At 37.1% G+C, this 16,674-nt stretch overlaps 1 non-coding gene across 1 annotated transcript; it reads right to left on the bottom strand.

Moving 5' to 3' along the window:
- Positions 1-16,325: 16,325 nt before the first annotated feature.
- LOC112752612 (small nucleolar RNA R71) lies at positions 16,326-16,429 on the bottom strand. Its single transcript, XR_003177040.1, has one exon. It is a non-coding gene; the product is annotated as a small nucleolar RNA R71 (small nucleolar RNA).
- Positions 16,430-16,674: the final 245 nt, after the last annotated feature.

The raw sequence follows: 16,674 nt of genomic DNA, 5'->3' as shown, positions 1-16,674 counted from the left end.
ATAGTCAAAAATACTAATATAATAAAATAAAACAAAAAATAAAATGCAAAGTGTTCAGAAAAGAAAATTTACCCCACAAAATGACGAATCCTCCCCCACACTTAAGCGTTGCACGGTCCTCCGTGCATGAATACAATCCGGGAAGAATGGCTCTAAAGCGCACCACCTTCAATTGGCGGATGCGGGGGCTTGGATTGCATGGAAATTGCCAAGTTCAATGCATTCTTGGCATCTCCATCCTCGATGTCCTTCTCCTCTCCCGGCTCTTGCCTTGACGTCTCATCCTCAAAAAGAATGGATACAGTATAATTAGGAATCATAGGGCAAGTAACACAAAAAGGTAATTGAAGAAGCAAATAAGCATCTAATTGTGGAAGTTTGCATAGTGGTGTGGAATACACACAACAGCCAGTTAAAATGGTATTCACACAATCAAAAAGTAAGCATGAGTTCCTCAACTAAATGGCCTAAGATGCGAGTAATGGATGAGCATCATTTAAGCACATGCAAACTTAGGCAACTACAACAAGAGTGAATTGAATTTAGAAAATATTGAATATTGAAGGTGTGCGAGTGGAAGAGCAAAATTATTATAAAATAGCACAACAAGCACTAACCAATGCAATGATGAAAAGAAAATTACTTTTTCATCCTTAGGGAAAATCAAATAATCACATGGTTAAGGTGTTTGTTACTATAAGTGACAAGTCTTGATAGGAATCAAGTCAAGTCAACTCAAACAAATGCAAGGCATTAACAAGAAACAAGGACCTTGTGATGTGATTATATTGACTTAAAATCCATGGTGAACAAGCAATTCAATTCAATTCACTAAATTCCATGTGCACTCATAAAAGGTTCACCTAATATCCAAAAAAATGGAGACTGCAAATCCAAGTAGGTGCTAGTAATTGAAGGTAAAGTACAAGTGCATCGATGAAATTCAATCAAAAAGCAACCCAATCAAACAACAAGAAAACACTAGCAATTTATTAAATTAAGAAACAACTAAAGCAAAACAAGTATAATTACTAAAACAAAAATGAGATGCAATGAAAACTAGGTAAAACAAGTAGAAAGTAAGGTAAAAAAGAGAAAAGAGAGTGGTGGAGTGGGCGGGAAGTGCATTAGGTCTTATTTAAAGTGGAATAGGAATATTGCCCAAAACAGCACATGTGCGTACACACGGGTACGTGTGCGTACGCACAAAAAGGTAAAACAACGGGTATGTGTGCTCGCACAAGGCATGCGAGTGCTCCGAACAGAAGGAAAAATAGAAGTGTGCGCACGCACAAGCCTGTGCGGGCGCACATAACGCTTTTTTTTTTTGCAAGGGATGGATCATGTGTGCGTGCGCACACAGGTCCGTGCGCACACAGGTTCGTGCGCACACAGGTCCGTGCGCACGCACAAGAGCGAAAAGGGGTATGGGGTAAAGGCACACAGGCTTTGCTAACGCTCCCACCAGAGGAGCCGCAAGCTCACGTGCGGACGCACAATGCAGTGCGCTCGCACAAAATGGCAGAAAGATGGTATGTGTGCATACGCACAAGCAAGTGCACACACACAGGTGCCCCTGTTTTGCAAAAATTTTTCTTCCTTTCCTAAAGTACTAAGCCTTAGTTCAATCAACATTTCAACCCAAAAACAAATTCAAAGATACCAATATTCATGATCCACAAGCAATTTAACTTATCCAACTCAAAAACATCAAACTAATCCTAAGCTAACTAAGACAAGCAAACATGCAATAAAACAAGACTATAAATAAGGAGAAAGGGTAGAAAGATGTTACCATGGTGGGGTGTCTCCCACCTAGCACTTTGGTTTATAGTATTTAAGTTGGACTTGTTGTGAAGACTCTTGTTAGGGTGGCTTGTGTTTCCATTCCTCCTTGAATCTCCATCCATGCTTGGTCTCTAAAGCTCTTCCGGGATCCCATATTCTAGGCATTCGGTCACCTTCTTGTTGATTTCCATGCTCCAAGCCGGATGGATAAGCTCCTAATTGACCCTTGTAACAACCCAACATTTTCCGAAGATCACCCAATTGAGCTTCACACCATTCTCGAACTCCAATTCTTGAATTGTTCTTCTTGAAGGGCCTTGGATTCTCTTGGCAACCAATACCGCTTCCACCGGCATGTACCAACCCAAGAAGGACCTTGAGTTGGTAATCTGTTTCCAAGATAGCATATTGATGGGGGCCAATGAAGTTCTTAGGTGAAATTGCCACCTACTCAATATGCTCTTGGTTGTCAACTCCTTCCTCACCAACCTCTTCCTCCTCTTCTCCATCACTCATATCATAACAAGGAGGTTGTGAGAAGTCTTGATGAACGGATTTTTAACGGTATAGAATTTACAAATGAAATCTCGTTGCAAGTATAGTTTCTAAACCAATCAATAATCCTTTCATACAAAAATTTGTTTGTCACTAAAACAAACCCCTAAAATCTATAAACCGAAGTATTTGAACCTCGGGTCGTTCTCCCTAGGAATTACAATAAAGTGACTTGTTATTGGTTATGAGATATTTTAGGGTTTTTGGGATAAGAGGCATGAAATATAAATGGCAATGAAAATAAACTAACAACTAAAAAGGTCTTGGCAAGGGTCGGTGGTCAAGGATCTCTATCCCTATCACTAACCACAACATGAGAATTGGCAAGGATCAACGCTATTAAGTCATCCTCTAAATAATATAGGAAAGTCAAATGAGCTATGTCAATCCAAGTCCATAAGTCCTAGTTCTCCACCAATTCAATTAGTGAGATCTAGAGTTAATGGCTCCCAATCGTCAATCACTTCGACATTAGTAACATCAAGAGTTCCTAAGTTACCTTCCCAAGCCAAGAGCATAAAATTCTACTCTAAAATCCAACCAAGCATTTTATCAAACACATGGAAGGCATAAAAGGAAAGCATAGTAAAATTGCAAGGAAAGTAAATCTACACTACTCAATTGCAAGGAATTAAACAACAAAGCAAATCAACAATAGAGGAACATGAATCATAAATTGCATTAAGAGAAAATAGAGAAAACAAAAGTGCATGAACATAAAAGTAGAGAATTACAAGAATTAAATGCAAAACTAGAAAGAGGATATATAGAAGAAGAAGAATTACAAAAGGAAAAGTAAATCTAAGCATGAAATTAACCTAGATCTAAGAATTCCTAATCTAGATCTAACTTACTCCTAATTCTAGAGAGAAGAGAGAGCTTCTCTCTCTAGAAACTAACTAAATCATGATAAAACTAAAATAAAACTCACTAACTAACTAGGTGTCTCATCCCTCTTCAATCCTTGGGTTAAATAGCATAAAAAATGAGTTGGATTGGGCCCAAAATGCCTTAGAATTTGCTGGCCACGAGTTGCATTAAGTGAACCATGTGCCACCATCGGTGCGTACGTGAACCGTTCACGTGCGCGCCCCTATCTGCAATGTAACTATGGCAAATCTTATATCATTTTGAAGCCCCAGATGTTAGCTTTCCAACGCAACTAGAACCGCGTCATTTGAATCTCTGTAGCTCAATTTATGATCGATTAAGTGCGAAGAGGTCGGCTTGACAGCTTTTGCGATTCCTTCATTTCTTCATGAGTTCTCCATTTTTACATGCGTTTCTTTCATTCCCTTGATCCAATCTTTGCCTCCTAAATCTAAAATCAGTTAACAAACACATCAAGGCATCTAATGGAATCAAGGTGAATTAAATTTAGCTATTCTAAGACCTAAAAAGCATGTTTTCACTCTTAGGCACAATTAAAGGAGAATTTACAAAACCATGCTATTTCATTGGATAAATGTGGGAAAAGGCGATAAAATCCTCTAAATTCAACACAAGATAAACTCTCCAAATGGGGTTTATCAAGTCTACCTCCATGTCTCTCTCAAACTCAATGGGAAGAGGCTTATTAGGATCATTGAGGGGATAGACCAAGGAGGACAAAAAATCCTCAATGATGGAATCCTCATCTTGATCAATCTCCCTTAATTCTCCATTTCTCTCCTTTCTTCCTCTTGTTGCACTTCACGCTCTAACCCTTCTTCTTTCCCTTGTGGCTCCATGCTATCCTCTTCTCTACACCCTTCAATTGTTCCCTCACATCCTCCAAGAGGAGTGTCTTGATCGGAAGAGCGTAGAAGAACCAAGCGGTTCACTGCTTAGGCTATGGTTGCCATGAATTGCCCTTGTGTTCTTCGGAATCCTTCTTGCTCTTGGAGAAAAGCTTAAAGGTCTTGATGGTCTTGGGCCAAGGGTGGGAAAGCTTCATGTAACGACCCAATTTTCAGTACGCCTAGGACATACCAGAAACTGAGTGCTACCAATTTGTTATCCTAATTATTATCTATTATTTATCATATGAGCCTGATTTGTTGTTAGAAGTGTAGTTAGTTAGCGAGGTACTTTTTTTTTTAAATATTTGGTTTAATAAACAGAATCATTTATAATCAATTCACAAATAATTACAAATAAAACAGTTATAAACAACCACACATAAATACAGCACAAGTAATTGACAACATTCGGTGATTCAGCCTTTATTAGAACATAGAATGTTAGTTAGAACACCCCTAGATATAGCTAGATAATAACTATATACATACATATATATATATATATATATATATATATATATATATATATATACATACAACATCCCAGGTCCTGACCTGTTCAAGAGGTCCCTAAGCTGGCACCTAGGCTAGCCTAGACTCTATACTCACCTAGTCCCTCTAAACTACTATAGCGATGGAAGGTACGTTCTAGGTCTTCAAAACTAAAATCAGGTGGAACATCACCAAAAGGTGGAACATCATCTACTACTCCTCTGCACGATCAGTCATTGCCATATGACGTCTCTCTGGTACCTCATCAAGCAGCCACATAACAGGAGTCTCGTACATAGGATTTAAGTTAAAGTTTGCATACAAACGGGGTACAGACGTTGGCTGGTCTCATAGTATATATACATATAAATAGGAAACGGAGTTCACTCTAGACTCAGAAGACTACCTAGAGTGGAAATCCTCTTTGCAGAATGATCATCAACGAACTACGGAAGGATACTTTTATTTCCATCTGAAGGGGGAAGGGAGAGAGAAGGGGTAAGAACTGGAGAGTTCTTAGTAGGGTCGGGGTTATTTGTTAAGTTCATTAATTTGTGTCACTTAGCAGATATATAGCAGAATATAGAGACGTAGTAAACAGAAGACAGATGAATCAAGAAAATAGAGTAAACTGAAAACAGATCACGAACAGAAGAATATATGAAAGACAAACACAAACACAGAGAAGAGAATACAACAAGGTAAGCATACATTCATACAACAATCATAATAGAGGAAATGCGCAACCAAGTATGATGCATGTCTGTCCTATGTAGGCCATGAGCTCACGTGTCGGTTTACACCCTGCAGCCCGACATTACCAAGGAACTAGTCCTAGATATGGCTTATTTTCTGTAGGTGAACTTCGGCCTACAGAAATAGCACTCCCATAAGTGAACTTCGGCTTACAGGAATAGTCTAAACACAACACAACAACTTTCTCTACGTGAACTTCGGCCTACAGAAATAACACCACTATAAGTGAACTTCGGCTTACAGAAAAAGTCTAATTACAGCACAACAACTTTCTATAGGTGAACTTTGGCCTACAGAAATGACACCTCTGTAAGTGAACTTCGGCTTACAGAAATAGTGCCCCTGTAAGTGAACTTCGGCTTACAGGTATTACAACTCTCTGTAGGTGAACTTCGGCCTACAGGAGCAATACCCTGAGACACACAATTGATATTCACTGCAGGTGAACTTCGGCCTACAGGAATAACAACTCACTGTAGGTGAACTTGGGCCTACAGGACCTCTAGGGCCAATGGAAAAGCATCAGATTAACATATAATAGAATATCACGCCACAGGGCTTAACTCTTTATTTTTATACTCTTCTCCTATATTCTCTTTGTTATATTACTCTTTTCTCATTATCATCATTCATTATCATTCTCGTTATTCATCATCACTTTCACATTCTTATGCAGTACTTCTTTCTTTCTCTGTTCACTCATACTTTACAAACTTTACAGCTTTTACTTTTACAACATCTTAACTCAAACCAGTTCTCTTTATCAGATTACTCTTTTCTCTATATCCCTTTATTATACTCTGGTTACTCTTTTCTCTGTATCTCTTTACTTTTCTCTGGTTACTCTGTTCTCTGTATTTCTCTACTCTGCTCTGATTTCTCTATTTAACGTATGTATTTAAGGCTTATGTAAATTTCGGTATGAATAGTTAGTCTGTCCCAAGTATAGGTTTATTAAGTCTATACTGAAATAGTTTAACTTTTCATATAATACCCAACCCTAGTCACAACTCAAGGACTAACTATGTTGCCCTAGTTCATTCACTAATTTCTATCTGTTTTTCTGTCATTAAAACCTTACAGACTTTTTCTTTGATTTTTATCTCTTCTTTAACTTCTTATCTTTCCTTTATCTTTTCCTCACTAATATGTTATTACCACTCCCTAAGTGTTTTATGAAGGTAATTATGAGATTCTGCACTTAAAGTTGTCTTTCTAAATCTTTTACAAAAACTACCTTTTCTGCATTATTTTATTATTTTTATTAAAATATTATTTTTAATTAAATATTATTATTTAATATTTTATTTTTATTTATTATTTTATCATTAAATTTTTGAAAATTAACTTACTTTTACTTTTAACCTTTAAAATTTACTTTTTACCACCCGTAACTTTTAATATTTCTACTTTAACCACCCTAACTTTCAGAAATTACCAAACAACCCCTTAAACACCAAAAATTTTAGTTCCTTTCCCTTTTTAAGATCTAAGGCCTGTTCTTCATTGTTCTTCATCACACTCAAAGTGTTCTTCATGTTCTTCATAAATTCTTCAGATTCATTCTCTATTTTTACCCGTTTTTCAGTCTTTTCAGCAACCAATTTTTACTATAATTCATAATAAATTAGCAGCCACTAAAACCCCATCTTTTCTACATGATTTTAACACAAATTGAACCTCAATTTAAGCTTAGGGTTTCGTTTTTCCAGCTGCCCAAGAACATGAACTTTAAAGCTTGAATTTCATCAAATTTCATCAAAATTTCACCAAATTTTCACCAAGAATCAATCATATAAGCAACCAATTTTTAGCACAGCCAATTTATACAACATTCACACAACTTAAACACAAATAATCAAGATTAATTTCATGACACCCTACCTGGTTTTGATGCTCCTAATTCAGTTAGACTTTCAGGTGGTCCTTTAGCACTTTTTCCTCCTAAATCACATCAAGAACAACTTTAAATCCAAAAACCCTCAACTAACCAAATCTCCCTCAGCACGTTAGGAGGTGATTTCTAACCTTAGACTTGCTGGAAAGTCACGTTTCTTGGCCCTCAAGTCAAGTTAAGCATGATTCCTAAGGAAGAACATCAATAAAACACATGTTTAAGCATGTTTCCTTGAAAACCAAATTGAAAGGGGAAAGGAACAGCCATCTCACTTTATTTCCAGCATTGATAAGTTACATGGTTATGTAGAGGAAGAAGAGAGGATCATTTTGGGGAAATCGGAGTTTTGATTTGAGTTTTGGTTCAGAAGAAATCAAGCTTTGAAGATTAAGTGTTCATGAAGTTTTCTCTCTTTTCTCTGCTTTCAATTTCGGCCAAAGGGAGTAAATGACCAGCCTTGGAGTGTCTTGGGGGTGTAAGGTGAGTTGTGATTGGTTGGCTTGGAGGTGGGTTAAAATAATATTAAAATATCTCAGGTGTATAACTACTGAAACTAGATGTATCGGAACACTCGTAAAAACATCTCTAAAAATTATTTTCTGAGCTACTAGCATAAATGACACTAGTAACATATTTATTATGCGAATAAAACATGTATAATGAGGCCTTAGCATTGCTAAAGTCATCAGAGAGTGCTGGTGCTAAGCTGCACCAGTAAACTGTGAACCCGGTTAAACTGATTTTCTGTTTTTAACTAAAATAGACCAGGTAACCTTATGATATCATTCAAGCATTTTCTAATACTAATATAATGATTATATTATACTATTATCTCTCTCCTCTCATGAATCGAGTCTGGTTCGTCAAACAGAGACTATTTACGAAAATCAGAATCAAAACTGCCAACCGATACGGTTCAAAAACTAGGTTCTTCGCGATTGCATTATCGATCTTGCCTCAGAGGGGGTTCTAGCTTAAGGATGACATAATGACAATGAGGATTGAGATGCTTGATGATATATCAGAGGTGTTCCCTTTACTGATCTTCCGCAGAAATCCGTACTTTCAGAAAAGATCTCACGTACTCGAAAATCAGGGTTGTTACATTCTACCCTCCTAAAAGAAAATTTTGCCCTCAAACTTTCAGCCACGTGCAGAATCCATCTTTAAGCCGTCTATTTCCTTCAAGCCATGCTAACGAAGAGATAGGTACGTTCCTTACAACTTCCAAATCTCACACAGCCATAGCCATGAAGATCATAACAGCTATGAAGATAATTGTGGCTCACGTTGATTCATCGTTCGAAACTCGATTAAACCGTGCCTATTCACAGTCATTGATGTCTTATCCGCACCAAACAATCAACATTAAGGTGATCAATCTTAATATCTCAAGTTAAGTACAAACATTCCCAAAATGAGCACTCATAGACATTCATGCCAAATGCATCTTAAAGATACCCTAACAGCATGAGACACACAAGCAGAGTATGCAATGAAGCATAGTCAGTCCACTCCCCAGGATCTACTGGGAACGAACTACTCTGATACCAAATTGTAACGACCCAATTTTCAGTACGCCTAGGACATACCAGAAACTGAGTGCTACCAATTTGTTATCCTAATTATTATCTATTATTTATTATATGAGCCTGATTCGTTGTTAGAAGAATAGTTAGTTAGCGAGGTACTTTTTTTTTTGAAAATATTTGGTTTAATAAACAGAATCATTTATAATTAATTCACAAATAATTACAAATAAAACAGTTATAAACAACCACACATAAATACATCACAAGTAATTGACAACATTCGGTGTTTCAGCCTTTATTAGAACATAGACTGTTAGTTAGAACACCCCTAGATATAGCTAGATAATAACTATATACATATATATACATACAACATCCCAAGTCCTGACCTGTTCAAGAGGTCCCTAAGCTGGCACCTAGGCTAGCCTAGACTCTATACTCACCTAGTCCCTCTAAACTACTATAGCGAGGGAAGGTACGTTCTAGGTCTTCAAAACTCAAATCAGGTGGAACATCACCAAAAGGTGGAACATCATCTACTACTCCTCTGCATGATCAGTCATTGCCATATGACGTTTCTCTGGTACCTCATCAAGCAGCCATATAACAGGAGTCTCGTACATAGGATTTAAGTTAAAGTTTGCATACAAACGGGGTGCAGACGTTGGCTGGTCTCATAGTATATATACATATAAACAGGAAACGGAGTTCACTCTAGACTCAGAAGACTACCTAGAGTGAAAATCCTCTTTGTGGAATGATCATCAACGAACTACGGAAGGATACTTTTATTTCCATCTGAAGGGGGAAGGGAGAGAGAAGGGGTAAGAACTGGGGAGTTCTTAGTAGGGTCGGGGTTATTTGTTAAGTTCATTAATTTGTGTCGCTTAGCAGATATATAGCACAATATAGAGACATAGTAAACAGAAGACAGATGAATCGAGAAAATAGAGTAAACTGAAAATAGATCACGAACAGAAGAATATAAGAAAGAAAAACACAAACACAGAGAAGAGAATACAACAAGGAAAGCATACATTCATACAACAATCATAATACAGGAAATGCGTAACCAAGTATGATGCATGTCTTTCCTATGCAGGCCATGAGCTCACGTGTCGGTTTACACCCTGCAGCCCGACATTACCTAGGAACTAGTCCTAGATATGGCTTATTTTCTATAGGTGAACTTCGGCCTACAGAAATAGCACTCCCGTAAGTGAACTTCGGCTTACAGGAATAGTCTAAACACAACACAACAACTTTCTCTAGGTGAACTTCGGCCTACAGAAATAACACCACTGTAAGTGAACTTCGACTTACAGAAAAACTCTAATTACAGCACAACAACTTTCTGTAGGTGAACTTCGGCCAACAGAAATGACACCTCTGTAAGTGAACTTCGGCTTACAGAAATAGTGCACCTGTAAGTGAACTTCGGCTTACAAGTATTACAACTCTCTGTAGGTGAACTTTGGCCTATAGGAGCAACACCCTGAGACACACAATTGATATTCACTGCAGGTGAACTTCGGCCTACAGGAATAACAACTCATTGTAGGTGAACTTGGGCCTACAGGACCTCTAGGGCCAATGGAAAAGCATCAGATTAACATATAATAGAATATCACGCCACAAGGATTAACTCTTTATTTTTATACTCTTCTCCTCTATTCTCTTTGTTATATTACTTTTTTCTCATTATTCATCATCACTTTCACATTCTTATGCAGTACTTCTTTCTTTCTCTGTTCAATTATACTATACAAACTTTACAACATCTTAACTCAAACCATTTCTCTTTATCAGTTTACTCTTTTCTCTATATCCCTTTATTCTACTCTAGTTACTCTTTTTTTGTATCTCTTTACTTTTTTCTGGTTACTCTGTTCTCTGTATTTCTCTACTCTGCTCTGATTTTTCTGCTTAACGTATGTATTTAAAGCTTATGTAAATTTCGGTATGAATAGTTAGTCTGTCCCAAGTATAGGTTCATTAAGTCTATACTGAAACAGTTTAACTTTTCATATAATACCTAACCCTAGTCACATCTGAAGGACTAACTATGTTGCCTTAGTTCGTTCACTAATTTTTATCTATTTTTCTGTCATTAAAACCTTACAGACTTTTTCTTTGATTTTTATCTCTTCTTTATCTTCTTATCTTTTCTTTATCTTTGCCTCAGTAATATGTTATTACCACTCCCTAAGTATTTTATGAAGGTAATTATGAGATTCTGCACTTAAAGTTGTCTCTCTAAAGCTTTTACAGAAAACTACCTTTTCGGCTTGATTTTATTATTTTTATTAAAATATTATTTTTATTTAAATATTATTATTTAATATTTTATTATTATTTATTATTCTATCACTAAATTTTCGAAAATTAACTTACTTTTACTTTTAACCTTTAAAATTCACTTTTTACCACCCGTAACTTTTAATATTTCTACTTTAACCACCCTAACTTTCAAAAATTACCAAACAACCCCTTAAACACCAAAAATTTTACTTCCATGACCTTTTTAAGATCTAAGGCCTGTTCTTCATTGTTCTTCATCACACTCAAAGTGTTCTTCATGTTCTTCATAAACTCTTCAGATTCTTTCTCTGTTTTTACCCGTTTTTCAGTCTTTTCAGCAACCGATTTTTACTATAATTCATAATAAATTAGCAGCCACTAAAACCCCATCTTTTCTACATGATTTTAACACAAATTGAACCTCAATTTAAGCTTAGGGTTTCGTTTTTCCAGCTGCCCAAGAACATGAACTTTAAAGCTTGAATTTCATCAAATTTCATCAAAACTTCACCAAATTTTCACCAAGAATCAATCATATAAGCAACCAATTTTTAGCACAGCCAAATTATACAACATTCACACAACTCAAACACAAATAATCAAGATTAATTTCGTGACAACCTACCTGGTTTTGCTGCTCCTAATTCAGTTAGACTTTCAGGTGGTCCTTTAGCACTTTTTCCTCTTAAATCACATCAAGAACAACTTTAAATCCAAAAACCCTCAACTAACCAAATCTCCCTCAGCACGTTAGGAGGTGGTTTCTAACCTTAGACTTGCTGGAAAGTCACGTTTCTTGGCCCTCAAATCAAGTTAAGCATGATTCCTATGGAAGAACATCAAGAAAACACATGTTTAAGCATGTTTCCTAGAAAACCGAATTGAAAGGGGAAAGGAACAGCCATCTCACCTTATTTCCAGCCGTGATAAGTTACATGGTTATGTAGAGGAAGAAGAGAGGATCATTTGGTGAAATCGGAGTTTTGATTTGAGTTTTGGTTCAGAAGAAATCTAGCTTTGAAGATTAAGTGTTCGTGAAGTTTTCTCTCTTTTCTCTCCTTTCAATTTCGGCCAAAGGGAGTAAATGACCAACTTGGAGTGTCTTGGGGGTGTAAGGTGAGTTGTGATTGGTTGGCTTGGAGGTGGGTTAAAATAATATTAAAATATCTCAGGTGTATAACTACTAAAACTAGATGTATCGGAACACTCGTAAAAACATCTCTAAAAATTATTTTCTGAGCTACTAGCATAAATGACACTAGTAACATATTTATTATAAGAGTAAAACATGTATAATGAGGCCTTAGCATTGCTAAAGTCATCAGAGAGTGCTGGTGCTAAGCTGCAACAGTAAACTGTGAACCCGGTTAAACCGATTTTCTGTTTTTAACTAAAACAGACCAGGTAACCTTATGATATCATTCAAGCATTTTCTAATACTAATATGATGTTAATATTATAATATTATCTCTCTCCTCTCATGAATCGAGTCTGGTTCGTCAAACAGAAACTATTTACGAAAATCATAATCAAAACTGCCAACCAATACGGTTCAAAAACTAGGTTCTTCGCGATTGGATTATCGAGCTTGCCTCAAAGGAGGTTCTAGCTTAAGGATGACATAATGACGATGAGGATTGAGATGCTTGATTGATATATCAGAGGTGTTCCCTTTACTGATCTTCCGGAGAAATCCCTACTTTCAGAAAAGATCTCACGTACTCAAAAATCAGGGTTGTTACACTTTACATTGGGATAAGAGGGAATGTTCATTGGTTGGGAAGAAGGTTGCATATATGGGAGGTGATTCATGTTGGTGAGTATCATGAGGTGGCATGTGAGAAGGTGTATGGTGGTGGTGGTGTGGTGTTTGAAAATGTGGTGATTGAGGGTTATGTTGAGGGTATGGGTCATAGGCATATGGTGGTGGAGGTGCATAACCATAGTGAAATCCACTATATCCTTGGTTTGGATATGCATATTGGGGATGGTTTGGTTCATTGTAATATAGAGGAGGTTGCTCCTTCCAAAATTGATGCTCCAATCCCATGATGTAATCCAAATTAGAAGTTATCATGCCCTACAAAGTAATCACAACCAAACCCCAAACCAAGAGGGTGATAACTCATGGAAAAAATTGAAAATAAAAACTAAAGACATCAATTAACAAAAGAAACAAAATCCTAATTAATAGCAAAAACAACCAAACAACCAAAAAGTATCTATTCACACTATGGACATATTTATGACAACCAAAATATTGCACTCATGACGCTAGTTCCTTGGCAACGACGCCAAAATTTGACGACGACTGATGACAAGTCATCTTATGCTAGCTTTTCAAGCATTTTTCACTTGTTTCATTAAGTTTTATGCACTTTCTTGCATTATAAGTAAGTGATTTGGAGTGGAATTGCATGGTTTCGTTGAATCAATCAACCATGAGGTTTATGCTAGAATTAGTTGGTTTTTGAATGAATTATAAACCTTGCGAATTTGGTGATGCTTTGATTGGTTGTTTTGATTACTTGTAGGTGAAGAAAAGAAAGAAACAAGGAAAGCGTGCCCTATGAAGCGAGGCCTAAGGAAACAAAAGCGTGGCACTCACCAAACCAAGCAAAGCCATAGTGCTCGAATAGTGAGAGTAGCACTCAAAAAGTGAGCGTAGCACTCAAAAAGTGAGCGCTGGAAAGAGGGATGCACCAAAACACCAAGGCCAAGGGAGCAAAGGCATGGCACTAAGTGAACTTTCTTAACTGAGCGCCCAAGGAACCCAAGAAAATCAATAGCGCTCAGTTAGGAGAGTTAACTTTATCATGCCTTGGCAAAAGAAAATGCAAGGCTAAATATTTGCTAGTGATGCCATCAAGTTTCGAACCAAGCACCTGAGTAACCAAAAGAAGCGCTACTCCAAGGGAAATAGGCCAAAAAGGAAGCCACCAGGATTCGAACAAGGGAGCTCCTCACTTGCAAGCAAGGGTGCTTCGTGAAGAGAGTTCACTGAGCACTACCCTTTAGCAAGGAAATTGGCCACAAATGCTGCAAGCAAGGCTCGAACAAGGAAGCTCTCACCAAAACAAAAGGGCGCTGCGTTTAGTAAGTTAACTGAGCACCACTCTTCATGAAGAAAAGGGGCACCAATTTGGCTCACCCAAGGCTCGAATTTGGGGCTCCCTCTACAAGGCAAAGGCGCTGCGTTCAATCACTTCACTTAGCACTATGAAGGCACCCACAAGGAAGGTTGGGACGCAACAAAATTTAGGGGCCTGGGCCAAGGAAAAAAGCAGTGAGCGCTGCGTTAAAACACTCAACTGAGCGCTTCCCTGGGAGCACCACCAAGGGCCAATTTCAATTCAATTTCTATTTTGATCCAATTGTTCACCAAAAATGAAAAGCCCACTCCAAATTTCGAAGAAAAAAATAGAAAGTATATAAATAGAACTTAGTTTGATTTAGAGAAAACCTTTACTTTCACACTTGAACTTTCTTTTATTTGTAGTTTTATTTTTAGCTTTGAATTGGAGAATTGGGATTGAGAGCTGAGTTCTCTCCTCCTTACTCTCACTTTGGCATTACTTACTTTCTGTTTCTGAATTTTGGATTGAGATTGAAGGAATTCTATTTCAATCTTTGATCTACAATTCATCTTGTTTTCTTCTGCATAATTCTAAGGATTGGGAATTGGATTTAGCTTTCTGTCTGCATTTTTATTTCTTCTACAACTCTTGCTATCTATTCTTTGAATTTGGATTGAGATTGAAGAGCTTCATTGATTCTAAGTCTGAGAATAATCTTTTACCTCTCTTCTCAATTGTTCTAAGAATTGGATCTAAGTTTCCTTTACTGCTTTCATCTTCTTTTCTTCTGCAAATTATTCTCTATTGGATGAAGGAAGGAATTGAGATCTAGACTTGTTTTCTAGTCTCATTGAGCCCCTGAGATCTTGAATTTCTTTCCTAGCCTTTACAATTGAGCTGAATTTACTTTTTGTCTTGTTCTTCAAGCAATTTTCCATTTCTATTTAGATCTATTACACTTACTTCATCTTATTTACTTTCCATTGTTAAATTTTGCATCCCAGTATCCCATATCCCTTTACTATTCAAGCAATTTACATTTCTTGCACTCTAAGCTCCAGCTATTTACATTTCTTGCAATCTAAGTTTCAGTCATTTACATTATTTTTAGCTCTTTTACTTTCTCTGCTCTTTAATTTACTGTCAATTCTCCTTCTCCCTTTATTTTCATGCAATTTAGCTTCTGTTGGTTACCATTCACTCAAATCATCAACTGTTTGCTTAATTAAATCAACCATCTAACTAAAATTGCTCAATCCATCAATACCTGTAGGATCAACCTCACTCATATGAGTAATTACTACTTGATGCGACCCGGTACACTTGCCGGTGAGTTAGGTGTTGGAATTCCGATTTCAACCCATCAAGTTTTTGGCGCCGTTGCCGGGATTGATTTAGATTGACAATGATTAAATAAGATGGTGGTCTAGATTAAGCACTTTTTCTTTATTTTTGTTTACTTACTTTGTTTTTAACAACACATTAACTGTTTAAAATTTTGCTTAAGCTAACACTAACTTTGCTCTATCATAGAGTGAATTGTTTTTTGGTTCTGTGTCTGTTTGTTTCTTGCTTTTGTATGACAGAAGCAAGGAGAGAGATCCCTACCTTCTGTGAAACTGATGAAAGAACTCTTCGAAGGTTAAGAAGAGAAGCAAGAGGGAAATGCATTGCTGGAGAAGAGGATTCAGAGGAAGAATTCCAAGAAATGGAGGAACATTCAACAAATCCAACAAATCCAATAGTGGGAGTGGCCAACAACAACGTTCAACCCCAGAGGAGGGTTTTGGCTTCATATACATTTGCTAATCCAAGGCATTGTGGGAGTAGCATCCTTACCCCAAATGTCAATGCAAATAACTTTGAATTGAAGCCCCATCTCATCACATTGGTACAAAATAACTGCTCATATGGAGGAAGTCCAATAGAAGATCCAAATCAGCATTTATCTACCTTCCTAAGGATCTGTGATACAGGGAAGTCCAATGGTGTGCATCCAAAAACACACAAATTACTACTGTTCCCATTTTCATTGAGGGATAAGGCTGCTTAATGGCTTGGAACCTTTCCACAAGGAAGCATAACTAGTTGGGAGGATCTAGTGAATAAATTCTTGGCCAAGTTTTACCCCCCTCAAAGGATCATCAGGCTCAAGACTGAGGTACAAACCTTCACACAGATGGATGCATAATCTCTCTATGAGGCATGGGAGAGGTTCAAGGCTTTGATTAGAAAATGTCCCCCTGAAATATTTAATGAATGGGACGTCCTTCAAAATTTCTATGAAGGTTTGACTCTGAAGGCTTAGGAAGCACTAGATCATTCAGCAGGAGGCTCTTTGCAACTTATGAAGACAGCAGAGGACGCTCAAAACCTCATTGATATCGTGGCAAACAATCAATATTTCTTTTCTCATTAGAGACAACGCCAACCAGCTCAAAGAAAGGGAGTACTAGAGTTGGAAGGAGTAGACACAATCCTAGCTCAACACAAGG

Source organism: Arachis hypogaea, chromosome 15, assembly GCF_003086295.3.
Source record: "Arachis hypogaea cultivar Tifrunner chromosome 15, arahy.Tifrunner.gnm2.J5K5, whole genome shotgun sequence".
NCBI classification, from domain to species: domain Eukaryota; kingdom Viridiplantae; phylum Streptophyta; class Magnoliopsida; order Fabales; family Fabaceae; genus Arachis; species Arachis hypogaea.
The sequence above is the reverse complement of the archived record's forward strand: the minus strand, read 5'-3'. Positions and strand labels throughout refer to the sequence as shown.